The 13,944-nt window shown below is 37.0% G+C and overlaps 1 pseudogene; it reads left to right on the top strand.

Moving 5' to 3' along the window:
- The first annotated feature begins 1,686 nt into the window (after positions 1–1,686).
- LOC111544750 lies at positions 1,687–3,335 on the top strand (annotated as a pseudogene).
- The last annotated feature ends 10,609 nt before the right edge of the window (positions 3,336–13,944 follow it).

Raw genomic sequence — 13,944 nt, 5'->3', positions numbered from 1 at the left:
TGTGTTTGCAGGTGACATGATTGTATATTGAGAAAACCCCATCATCTCAGCCCAAAATCTCCTTAAGCTGATAAGCAACTTCAGCAAAGTCTCAGGATACAAAATCAATGTGCAAAAATCACAAGCATTCTTATACACCAATAAGAGACAAACAGAGAGCCAAATCATTAATGAACTCCAATTCACAATTGCTTCAAAGAGAATAAAATACCTAGGAATCCAAGTTACAAGGATGTGAAGGACCTCTTCAAGGAGAACTACAAAACACTGCTCAGTGAAATAAAAGAGGACACAAGCAAATAGAAAAACATACCACGCTCATGGATAGGAAGAATCAATATTGTGAAAATGGCCATACTGCCCAAGGTAATTTATAGATTCAATGCCATCCCCATTAAGCTACCAATGCCTTTTTTCGCAGAATTGGAAAAAACTACTTTAAAGTTCATATGGAACCAAAAAAGAGCCTGCATTGCCAAGACAATCCTAAGTCAAAAGAACAAAGCTGGAGGCATCACACTACCTGACATCAAACTATACTACAAGGCTACAGTAACCAAAACAGCATGGTACTGGTACCAAAACAGAGGTATTTACCAATGGAACAGAACAGAGTCCTCAGAAATAATACCACACATCTACAGCCATCTGATCTTTGACAAACCTGAGAGAAACAAGAAATGGGGAAAGGATTCCCTATTTAATAAATGATGCTGGGAAAACTGGCTAGCTATAATTAGAAAGATAAAACTGGATCCCTTCCTTACTCCTTATATAAAAATTAATTCAAGATGGATTAAAGACTTAAATGTTAGGCCTGAAACCATAAAACCCCAGAAGAAAACCTAGACAATACCATTCAGGACATAGGCATGGGCAAGGACTTCATGTCTAAAACACCAAAAGCAATGGAAACAAAAGCCAAAATTGACAAATGGAATCTAATTAAACTAAAGAGCTCCTGCACAGCAACAGACACTACTGTCAGAGTGAGCAGGCAACCTACAGAATGGGAGAAAATTTTTGCAATCTATTCATCTGACAAAAGGCTAATATCCAGAACCTACGAATAACTCAAACAAATTTACAAGAAAAAAAAAAAAAAACCCAAAAGCGGGCAAGGGAAATGAGCAGACACTTCTCAAAGAAGACGTTTATACAGCCAATAGACACATGAGAAAATGCTCATCATCCCTCACCATCAGAGAAATGCAAATCAAAACCACAATGAGATACCATCTCACACCAGTTAGATTGACAATCATTAAACAGTCAGGAAACAACAGGTGCTGGAGAGGATGTGGAGAAATAGGGACACTTTTACACTGTTGGTGGGACTGTAAACTAGTTTGAACATTGTGAAAAACAGTGTGGCGGTTCCTCAAGGATCTAGAACTAGAAATACCATTTGACGGTGCCATCCCATTACGGGATGTATACCCAAAGGACTATAAATCATGCTGCTATGAAGACATATGCACACGTATGTTTATTGTGGCACTATTCACAATAGCAAAGACTTGGAACCAACCCAAATGTCCATCCATGACAGACTGGATAAAGAAAATGTGGCACATAGACAGAGGAGTTCCAGGGGCCAGGTGGTTGCCGTGAGTCTGATATCCTGAGCTTCATGAGTTGAGCGCTGCTGCTCTGCAGTGGAGTCACCGCACTGCTCCTGTGATCATGGTGTTCTGCTTCACCAGCAGCAGCGTTAATTCATCTGCCTACACTATTTACGTGGGAAAAGATAAATACGAAAATGAAGATCTGATCAAGCATGGCTGGCCTGAAGATATCTGGTTTCATGTGGACAAACTCTCTTCGGCTCATGTATACTTTCGATTACGTAAGGGAAAGAATATAGAAGACATTCCAAAGGAAGTACTAATGGACTGTGCCCACCTCGTGAAGGCTGCAAGATGAACAACGTTAATGTGGTATATATGCTGTGGTCTAACCTGAAGAAAACAGCTGACATGGATGTGGGGCAGATAGGCTTTCACAGGCAGAAGGATGTAAAAATTGTGACAGTGGAGAAGAAAGTAAACGAGATCCTGAGCCGATTAGAAAAGACCAAAGTGTTTCCTGACTTTTTAATGATTGCCATTCTAACTGGTGTGAGATGGTATCTCATTGTGGTTTTGATTTGCATTTCTCTGATGGCAAGTGATGATGAGCATTTTTTCATGTGTCTGTTGGCTGTATGAATGTCTTCTTTTGAGAAATGTCTGTTCATATCCTTTGCCCACTTTTTGATAGGGTTGTTTGTTTTTTTCTTGTAAATTTGTTTGAGTTCTTTGTAGATTCTGGATATTAGCCCTTTGTCAGATGAGTAGATTGCAAAAATTTTCTCCCATTCTGTAGGTTGCTGTTCACTCTGATGGTAGTTTCTTTTGCTGTGCAGAAGCTCAGGTGCTGGAGAGGATGTGGAGAAATAGGAACACTTTTACACTCTTGGTGGGATTGTAAACTAGTTCAACCATTATGGAAAACAGTATGGCAATTCCTCAAGGATCTAGAACTAGATGTACCATACGACCCAGCCATCCCACTACTGGGTATATACCCAAAGGATTATAAATCATGCTGCTATAAAGACACATGCACACGTATGTTTATTGCGGCACTATTCGCAATAGCAAAGACTTGGAATCAACCCAAATGTCCATCTGTGACAGACTGGATTAAGAAAATGTGGCACATATACATCATGGAATACTATGCATCCATGAAAAAGGATGAGTTTGTGTCCTTTATAGGGACATGGATGCAGCTGGAAACCATCATTCTTAGCAAACTATCACAAGAGCAGAAAACCAAACACCGCATGTTCTCACTCATAGGTGGGAACTGAACAATGAGATCACTTGGACTCGGGAAGGGGAACATCACACACCGGGGCCTATCATGGGGAGGGGGGAGGGGGGGATGGATTGCATTGGGAGTTATACCTGATATAAATGATGAATTGATGGGTGCTGACGAGTTGATGGGTGCAGCACACCAACATGGCACAAGTATACATATGTAACAAACCTGCACGCTATGCACATGTACCCTAGAACTTAAAGTATAATAATAAATAAATAAATAAATAAAAGACCAAAGTGGAGCAGTTCCCAGACCTAGCAGCAGAGAAAGAATGCAGAGATCATGAAGAGAGGAATGAGAAAAAAATCCCAAATTCATGAAATGAAAAGGAGAGAAAAAGAAGAAATGAAGAAGAAAAGGGAAATGGATGAACTTAGGAGCTATTCATCACTAATGAAAGTTGAAAATATGTCTTCAAATCAGGATGGCAATGATTCAGATGAATTCATGTAAAAGGAGGAAAGAACCTTTGAAAGATGTGAATGTAGAGACAATTGCAGACCTTTTGGTTTCATCCATGTTCTGAAGTATAAAATACAACCAAAATTCTACCTTCATCCTACCCAGATGTTATAGATTTTCAAGTTTTTAAAAAATTGTACCTTTTTGCTGACAGAAAAGGATCAGATATGTATAAAATAGTTGAACTTGACAGCATATAACCTAACGTGAAAATGTTTTTGTCAGAACATGTCTTGGTACCTTGTGAAAGCAGGCTGCCCTTGTTCTTGAGATAGACTTTAAAATGAACCAACTCTGAAAAGCACTTTTGTTGCTCTGATCTATCCCTGAAAACAGATGTCTTGAAACACTTTTCATATTCTTAAAACAATCTTCACTTCTGTTAAGAACATGTTGGTGGGTAATTATGCGAATGTTTCCCTGTCCCTGATTTCCCGATTAGAAAAAATGGTGTATGGGTTTTGAAAAAGAGATTTTTCAGAAGATTGTAAGCTTCAATATTCACGTTCCATCATGTCATCTGGGTCTGTTAGTGCAGTGACCCTCAACACACTCTATCTCAGCTTTTATGTTCTTGCTTCCTCTGAGCAGGGGCCTCCATTTTAATATCATCATATATAAAGAAATTGATGGTGTTCATCAATGTGGGGCCTGTGGCAGTTGTTGCCTGAACACCAAGTAACCCAAGCCACCTATGCGACAACTTCTGGGCCCAGGAGTAATTTCTCAGCATTGAGGGTAAAATAGGATGGAGTGCTCTGTTGATCATTTGGGAGATGTAGGTTACCTGATTTGTGCCTTGGGATGCAGCATGAAGCAGAAGTCCATTTTGCATTATGATTTTAGAAGGAACTAAGCATTTTACAAGCCAGCCAAGTAATTATTTTCTTTACCTTGAAATCATATTTGAGTTGTAACCCCAGAGTTAATTTCTCATTGTAGATTCAGTAACTTACTATATAACATTACTTCTCACGTGAACCACTCACTATCTGTTGTGATTCTGAGTAGAAGATGTATTTTGGTTGCAGTATGTAAGGCAACCCCTGTAGAAGGAGACAAAATAAGGAGAAAGAGAACAAAGCCTGCCAGACCAGAGGCGAAGAGATGGATATTTTACTCACACCCACAGCAGCAAGAATGACCTCCTGCAGCAGATATTCCACCTGTAATAGCACTTTGGAACTGTGGGCAAAACCAAAAGGCTAGTGTTTCCATTTATTTCACATTGGTGTATGGGGTAGAACTGGAAAATTCACTGAGGCATAACTCACTGGCCAAATTTTGAGAGGGTATAGAAGATGACTTTAGAGATGAGTGGCTTTGTTTATGTGTCTAATGATATTCAGTCTGACATTCTGCAATTTTAAAAGTTAAAATAAAGTATCTTTTCTTAATCTGAAAAAAAAAATGTGGCACATATACACCATGAAATACTATGCAGTCATAAAAAAAGGATAAGTTCATGTCCTTTGTAGAGACATGGATGCAACTGGAAACCATCATTCTCAGCAAACTATTGCAAGAACAGAAAACCAAACACCGCATGTTCTCACTTATAGGTGGGAATTGAACAATGCGATCACTTGGACACAGGAAGGGGAACAACACACAGTGGGGCCTATTGTGGGGTGGGGGGCGGGGGAGGGATAGCATTAGGAGATATACCTAATGTAAATGACGATTTAATGTTTGCAGCACACCAACATGGCACATGTATACATATGTAACAAGCCTGCCCATTGTGCACATGTTCCCTAAAACATAAAGTATAATAATAATAATTTTAAAAAGTGGCATAGATACACAATGGAATACTATTCAGCCCTGAAAAAGACAGAAAATCTGACATTTGAGATCATACAGATGAAGCTGGAGAATCTTATATTATGTGAAATAAACCAGGCACAGAAAGGCAAATACTGCATGTTCTTACTTAGAGGTGGAATCTTAAAGTGTGGAAGTCATAGGAGCAAAGTGTAGAATGGTGGTCACCAGGAACTAGGAGTTGGGAGTGGATTGGAGAAATCTTGGTTGAAGGATACAAAATTTCCTTAAGGAGAATAAGTTCAAGGGATCTATTGTACAATATGGTGACGATATTTAACAGTGTATAGTATACTTGTAAATCACTACGAGAGTAGATATTGTGTTATCACCACAAAAAGATACATATGTGAGGTAATGCATATGTTAATCAGCTTGATTTAGCCATTCCACATTGTATACATATTTCAAAATATTATGTTGTACTCCATAGATGCATATAATTTTTGTCTGTCAGTTAAATAATCAATATTTTAAAAGTTGCATAAACAAATCCTTATGGTAGAAACTTCTGAACAGTCCTAATTTAACTTTATGGCAAAAAGTTGTTCTGCTCTAAACCATTTAAAGGTTTTGCATACAACTCCATAACTAATTGGGAATATAGACTGTAAAAATATCTCACTTAACTAATAAGTAGACCTCAGCATACTCAACCATCTGGAAAAACACCCGGTGTTTGTACTCTGTTCTCGTCTCAGAGCTCATTCCCTAATACGGTCACTATGCATGAGAGGCCCACGTGGGTGTTACTCTAGCTTTATGAAAGTCTTGATATAATTATTGTGTGATAAAAAGACTATTGTATTGGCAGAATTGTAAAGATCAAAGTCAGATTTCTGTATGGAGAAATCTGTTTTACTTGAAAGTGTAAAAGTAGAAGTATCCTTGGTTTTAACTGATGGTGTATTAGTTAACTATAAATGAGACATGTTCCTCAAATGAGAAACTATTGTTTCAGAAGGATTAGAAAGCAGACATTTGATCATTTAACTTTGAATGCAGTGAAGAAAAACGAAAAAGCAAACTATTTTTGTGAAGTGGAAGTAAAGATACCCCCTTCTATTCTCACATGTACTACTGCACTTGCCTCGTACTTCTGATTTCTGACTTCAGTCTTGCTTTTCTCATCTGGCATTCAAAACTTGACCTGTGTTTTAAAAACCAATTCTGATCCTACTTAAACCTTCAATACCTCCCAATGACTATTTATCATTGCATACAGTATTTTCATCTTTAATTGCTGTCATATACTTGATCTTTCTTCATGTAGTCATTTAAGTTTTCATACTCCAGCCATACTGAATTACTTGAAGTTCCTTAATTGTACCCTACTCTCTTAATCTCAGAATGGGGTGCATGCTTGTTTCTTCTTGTACCAGCTAAAAATCTCTGTGCTGCAATTTGTAAAAACCTCAAAAGAAACTGTATTAGACAATAAATATATTATTTCATGTATCAGGACATTCAGGACAGTTCCTACAACAAAGAATCCACTTAACAAGATCATCAAGGTCTTGGATACTTTTCTTCCATTATCTTTGTTAACTACCTTTTTCTTCAAGCTGAAGCAAGATGGTGGTGGCAGTTCCAGGCATCACAGCAATACACAGAGATAGGAAGAATGAGAAGAGTCAGAGTTTAGTTACATGCTCATTCTAAAACATTGAAAGCATCCTTGAACTTGTGACTCGAAGTGAGGGGACATATTTTGCTCCCCAACAGACATTTATCAGTCTCTGAAGATGTTTTTGGTTGTCACAAGTTGAGGTGTGCAGGGTGGGTTGTGGGGGGAATGTGTTGGGTGCTACTGTCATCTAGTGGGTGGTGACACCCTGCTGCTAAACATTTTATAGTGTATGGGACACCTTCTCTTCTCATACTGCCTGCTTAAACAAAGAATTATCCAGCACCAAATGTCAGCAGTGCCATGATTGAGAAACCCCATCTTATACCAATCAGAGCCACTCCTGAATCTGGGAATAAAATTTACTTCTTCTGAGGTACATGGTGTATACAGGAGGAGCAGGTGTCTGAGAAAATCTGGAATTTGTTAAGAGGGAAAAAGAAAGGGAAAGAATATTGAGGTCGTAAGCAACAGAGTCCACTATACCCTGCCTGGTTTGCTCTTTTCCCATTCTTCACCTGTTGCCCAATTCCTATATACTCTATAGGCAATACTTTTTCAGACATCTTTTCTGTATATAGTCTCCTCCTTTCAATCATTTTCCCTTGGCTACAATGCTGGGATGTATACTTTCAATAGATTTCAAAAGCATTTGTTATCTCCTGTTATCATATTAATCTCTTGTAATTTAAAATATTCTTTACTTTTTTAATTGTTTTGCTAATGTGTAATTTCTTTAGATGATAGGGAATATGTTCCATTCATGTGAAAAAGACCTATCAAGTAGCATAGTACATAGTGTCCAGTGTGTGAGTGATAAGTGATAGTTCACTGAAGAGGGCACTTAATCTCATTTTAGCTATTTTTAATATAAAAATAAAGTGTAGTGGATAGGTTATAAATTGTGCCAAGGACATGGAGCATTGTGTCTACAACATAGTAGATGTTCACTTATAATTTAGGATGTTAGATTAATACTCCTACTATTTTATTTTTTAATTTGATGCCATAGCAATTGATGTCAAGTATGAAAGAAAGAATGAGATACACCACTATAAATTGGGTTTACTGCAGAAATGGCTGAGAATAGATTCTATGACTCTAGGTTGCCTTGGCTCATTTTCAAGATGTAAAAGAGTAGAGAGAGTGCAAAGAATGGGGCAGAATTTATCGAATAAAATTATTTGGAGACATCTATTTCTTTGCTTTGAGGTACCTCTCTATAGGTGTTTTAGTGGAGGCGGGGGCAAGAGTGTTCCCCTCCTTTCAAGGAGAAATGTGGTTCCATGAGTCCACTTGAGGACCCTGAAAGGTGTCCCCTGCAGTTAGGAGATACAGTGGACTGATGCATGCCCTGAGACTAAAAGACTTTAAAGAAGGGGTCCCCAACCCCTGGGCCATGAACTGGTGCTAGTCTGTGGCCTGTTAGGAACCAGGCGACACAACAAGAGTTGAATGGAAGGCCAGTGAGCATTACTGCCTGAGCTCCACCTCCTGTCAGATCAGCAGTGACATTAGATTCTCATAGGAGGGCAAACCCTATTGTAAACTGTGCATGAAAGGGATCTAGGTTGTACCCTCCTTGTGAGAATGTAATGCCTGATGATTTGTGGTGGAAGTGGAACATCTCAAAACCATACCACCCACCTCCACCCCATCTGTGGAAAAAATGTCTTTTACAAAAACTCTTGTGCCACAAAGGTTGGGGACTGCTGGTTTAAAGCAACCTGAAAAAGCAGGATACAGATGACTGTGTTGTATTCTACTTGTATATATCAGAGTATGTCAAGGAAAATAAAGTATGATTCCTGAAGACCAGATGTGAGATATTTGAGAGAAAGAGCTGACGTAGGGTCTACAGTGTCCTATTTAATAGGAGATTACAGGAGGACAGGGAACTTAGCAGTAAGTCAAATAGGAATATTGGATTTCTAGGAACCTTGGAGAGTTACAAGCATAGGCGAAAGGCATCCAGGCAAGTCAAGGGAATCTCAGAACAGATTTTCAGTAAATCTGTAAGGTGCTCTATATTTATAACTCATGATGACTGTAAGATTATCTATTACCTAAGTATGAATGCAAAACCACATTCATTTTTCTCCCAAAAGCAGGAGATTGAACTCTTGAATAAATTTAACAGTGATGACAGGGGACAAACATAAAGTTGTGCTTTGATTACTTAATGCATAGGCACATACCACTTGACAGTTACAATGACAATGATGATAAAATAACAGTGTGCCTAACAAACCACTGGTCCATTACTCTGTACATTTTTCAGAGTTTGCATTCTGGACTCAGACTACTTGAGTTCCAGTCTTTCCTTCATTGTACAAAGATATTGTGAATATAAGTGACATTATGCATGTATAACAAATTTCCTGGTTCTCAAAAATTTAGCTTTTATTTTACTAATATACTAACTATGCTAAAGTTACACATCACAGCACAGGCTTTTCAAAAGTTAAGACTATACTTTTTTGAAGTAACTGGATACTAAGTAAATGTTTACAAGTGACAGCTAGAGAGGACACCTGGGGTCCCTCCTTACCAAACCACAGAAGGGTTTGGTGAGCTGTGGAGGTGTCAAGACCAAAGTAACCTTAGAAGATGGACTAGCCCATAGCCAGACCCAGTTGTTCATTATATTACAAAGGTAAGAATCCAGTATATTTTCTTATTCTGTCCTGGTAATGGATATTCTTGGTTCATCCTATAGACTATATTTCGTCCATATCTGGTAACAGCTTCTAGTTAATTGCAATTTTGGTAGTGCTTTCCAGAAGCAGTCAGCACCTGGAAGTGAACGCAGATCTTTCAAACTGACTCATATCACTATATTTACCTTTCTGTGACCTAAAACTCTGAGAAGTTACAGGAGTTTCAGAAGTTAACCCTGCTTTGACACCTGGAATCTAACCCAAGAACATCCAGGTGTGCTTACCTCTCCACGAGCAAACACTTGCTCTTTACTTGCCACCGATACTCTCAATGGCTTCTAACCATGTTGACATTTCTGTTTTTAGTATATGGGGCATCATAGCCACTGCCATCATGAAAACATCTTGAGATGTTGGTATTCTGTTTTCTAAGGACATGAGCTATTTTTGGATATATATTCTTAGTAAGAAAGTGTAAAACAGAAGAAACATTTATGAGAACCAATACAAAATGGATAAGCAATAAGAATTTTTATGGAAAATAGGAGTGTTACCAAATTTCTTTTCATTTTAGCTTCACCAATTGAGAGGAGAAAAATAATATTTTGACACACAGTAGGTACTTCAATTCCAGTCTGACAGAATCAATTGCTAGTCTTGTTGAAGTAATGAAAACAATGTTTTGATTTGAAACTCTTCTGGTAAGAATGTGAATAGCTGTGTTTCATGTTCCTTCACAGCAGCTTCATTTTTGAAAACAATTAATAATATCAGAGTGTATCTTTCATTTCAAAATTAGAGAGTTTATAATGGATTTGTTTTAATATAATTTTTATTGTATTTCAGAAAGCAGAATATATTCTCATTAAAACAGCAGGAGGAAAATAAAGAAATCTCGATTTACTTAAGGTGACGTTAAAGTTGATAAATTGGAGATGCATATGAGCTCTTCAATGTAGACTTCTGCATTCAGGGGTCCGTAAGATGATGATAACGTCTTCTTAGGTAGGAAGTTTTAATAGAGATATGAACCAATTTAGCATATTCCTGAGAGGAAATATTAAAATTAAGAGAAAGGAATAAGATTTATTTTTAGTGCACTACTTTAAATTACTTTCTGTACATGTAATGCACTTAATATTTTTTGAAAAGATGAATTTTAGTATCTTGAGGTCAAATACCATCAGTAGAGTATGTTTTTTTAAACTGGCTTTTGTAAGCAGCATAGTATCTTCACTCTGCTTAATTTTCTCCATCTTTACCATTATAATTTTGCTTTCAGCACCATCACATTCACTAGAACTCCTAATATGGCCTTCTAACTGCTCATCTTGCTTCCGATCTTGTTCCACATGCAAGTCCTTCACTAGCTGAAACAGAACTATGTCACTAATTTACTTAAAATCTTTCAATAATTTCCCACTGCACTAAAATTCAAAAATGTTATCCCAACCTATAATGATGCCCTTCGTGATTTATCCACCGCTCCAGTTTCTCTCACTCTTGCTTACTAGGGTCCTTGAGTTCTGCAAATTTTAACATCTAAACTCTATACCATGGCCATAAGCCTCATGTTCTTAAGCTCTGCTAGTGTTGCTCCTCTCCCAAGTCAACAATACTGGTCTCTAATTATTCATTGCCTAAACACACCACATTCATTTCCACCATGGAGTCCCTGAATTTGCTTTTTCCTCTACCTGGAACCTTCTTTCCTATCTTTGCTTGGCTGGTTCACTTTTGGCAATCAAAACATAATAACCACACCTGCTAGCTCCACCTTTGGTTCTCTTTTCTTTCTTTTGTTATGATTCCACATTCCTGTTTGTAATTTTTAGTTTTACTAGTTTTCTGTTTTCAGAAAAGTATTATAATACGAAAACCAAGAAACAAACAAACAAAAAACCTCACAATTAAATTATCACCTCCTTAGGAGGTGTTTTTCTGTTCAATAAATGTAAAAGTCATCTTCCTCCTTACCCTAAACTCAGTTGCTTTCTGTTACATTTTTGAATATTGTTTCTTTCTTTTTATATTTTATTTTTAATTAACAAAGCACAATTTTATATAATTACTAAGTGAGATGCTTTTGATACATAGTGCGTGTACTGCGAATTCTTATTAAACAGATTGGGAGAAAAGTCAATATATTGAGATATTAATAAAGAAACCTAAGAAGCTTTTTGTTTTTCTTTTCATGGAATTGCCCTGAGTAAACCAGGTTAATAGGGTTGCATTATCCAAGTTATATGTGATTTCACTTTATAGTGATTAATGCTTGTTAATAAACAATGGTGTCTAAAAGCAATATTGCCTAATTTAAAGATATATTAAATCATAGTATTTCTCATGCTGTAAAATAAGAAAGGAAGATCAACTATGTATTGATATTTTCATAGAACAGAAATAAAAATATTCTAAATAGTCATCCTAAAGGCTTTATACCTTATTCACTTTCCAGTATGTTTTGCCTCATTTTATGTTAAGCCAAGTACATCATGATACAGGTTTTTTTTTTTTAATAATTAAGGACCTATATATCAAGATGCCCTTGTGAACCTGTTAAGACATAAGTAAGACAAAATTATAATTTTACTTAAGGCTATAATTAAAGATCTCATATGAGCCTTTACCAAGGACTTTTAATAAATTACTTTCATCTTTCATAATAAATTTGAGGATGAAACACTGGAAAAGTTATTGCTTTTCCATTCAACCCATGGATGAGAGGTGTACTGAATATATAGAAGTTGTCTGTGGGTGATGTAGAAACTGCAAAGCTCTTGGAAGCTGAAGGTCTTGGGGGACTTCTGGATATATGACTTTGCTAACTGAATTAGAGCATTTTACTCTTTCTCTCTCTGAGCTTAAGTTTCCTCATCTATAATTGGGCATAGTAATATGCCTCGTGAGTTGCTGGTAAGACTGAACAAGTTAATGCATATGAAACAAAGTTTCTAAACTGTAAAGCACATATAAGTGCTAGTTATAATTATTTTGAAAATGTTTTCAGTCTCATTTCAAAGACCTCCATGTAGTTGAAAGAGTTCATGCCACGAGTAAAATGGCTCATAGGCACTGAAAATATCCAAGTAATTATCATCGGTCTTGACCACAGAATTGCTATGAGAGAAGATGAAATTTCAGTCTCAAAGGCAAAGGCACAGTACCACTCACTTGTGGATCCCTGAGACTGAAGCCTGAGGACTGCACCATTACCCTTCGACAATGTGGGCTGTACACACACAGGCCAAGCACATTTGTCTGTTTGCTTTAGTCTTCCTTCTGACTCCATAATCCTGGCTATATATGGCTCTGGAAATAACATCACCCAGCTTGCAATGGTATATGATTATTTAGATGGTTAAAGTTACTGGTCAGTTAAGATACCAAGAAAATCAACAACTGTCAGAAAAAAACAGCACAATTCAGAATTGGGATTGTGGTATGTACCAAGCAGAGAGACTGTTGCCCATCCAAGGAAATACAGACTTCTTGTTAGGTTGGGTTATTCCTGACATCCTCTGTGGCAAATCTTCTATGATGTCAGGATCCCCTTATGTAGTCTCAAGGGATTTGAGATGGATGTAGATCAGGGAAATTTCCCAAAGGGGTAAATCCATTCCAACTTTTCGGGACATGAACTATGGTCTTTGTGATTTAGCCATGTTACCAATATTATGGCCCTAACAAAAGGCATTCATCGAGGTCACTTTGTTCATACTGTGGTAGGACGATCTTATGATATTACGGGATGCAAAAATGCCCTGAAAGACATGACAATCAGAATTGTCGCAAAAGTAAAAAGGTGTTTTATTTTCTCCACCTTGGAGGCCGCGATAAGCACCAGATATTGGTAACAGAGATGACTGCATGACTTTTTTGGAATGATTTTCTTACTCCCCCAATCCCTACCTTCCTAATGAAAATGGTCCATTACATGGCTACCCTTCCTTGAAGCATACAACGCTTATATTTTCCAAGAAATGAGATAACATGAGTCAGCCTATTACATATTCTAGACATAAATTCAGAGCTGATTATTGTCAATGGAATTTAGCCCTCATCAAAATTCTTGGAATAAGCTCTTAATATATAATGAAATTATATTCTTACAGAATTTATTTATGATGTATATAATTGGAGCACTAAGCAGATTAATTCTAAAATTTTCTGACTCTCAGTGCTTTGTAATCATTTATTTAGTTAAACCTATGAACAAATATTTTAGAATTTAAGGATGGATGAATTTTTCTTTCTATTCCCATCTATTTATAATCACCCTGAATATTTCTGAGGTTTTTCTTACATTGCATATGTTCAGTGAAAACTCATGCATATTTCACTTAATAGGATTAATTATCATCTTTCCACTAATTATAATTGTCTCCTCAGGTAATTGTATAAGTTAACTTTGGCAATTTACACATACAGAATAATATTTTGTAGAATAATAGCACAATGTACTGCCAAACAGAGGAAAGAGCATAGCAAAAG

Source organism: Piliocolobus tephrosceles, chromosome 2, assembly GCF_002776525.5.
Source record: "Piliocolobus tephrosceles isolate RC106 chromosome 2, ASM277652v3, whole genome shotgun sequence".
Lineage (NCBI taxonomy): Eukaryota > Metazoa > Chordata > Mammalia > Primates > Cercopithecidae > Piliocolobus > Piliocolobus tephrosceles.
The sequence above is the reverse complement of the archived record's forward strand: the minus strand, read 5'-3'. Positions and strand labels throughout refer to the sequence as shown.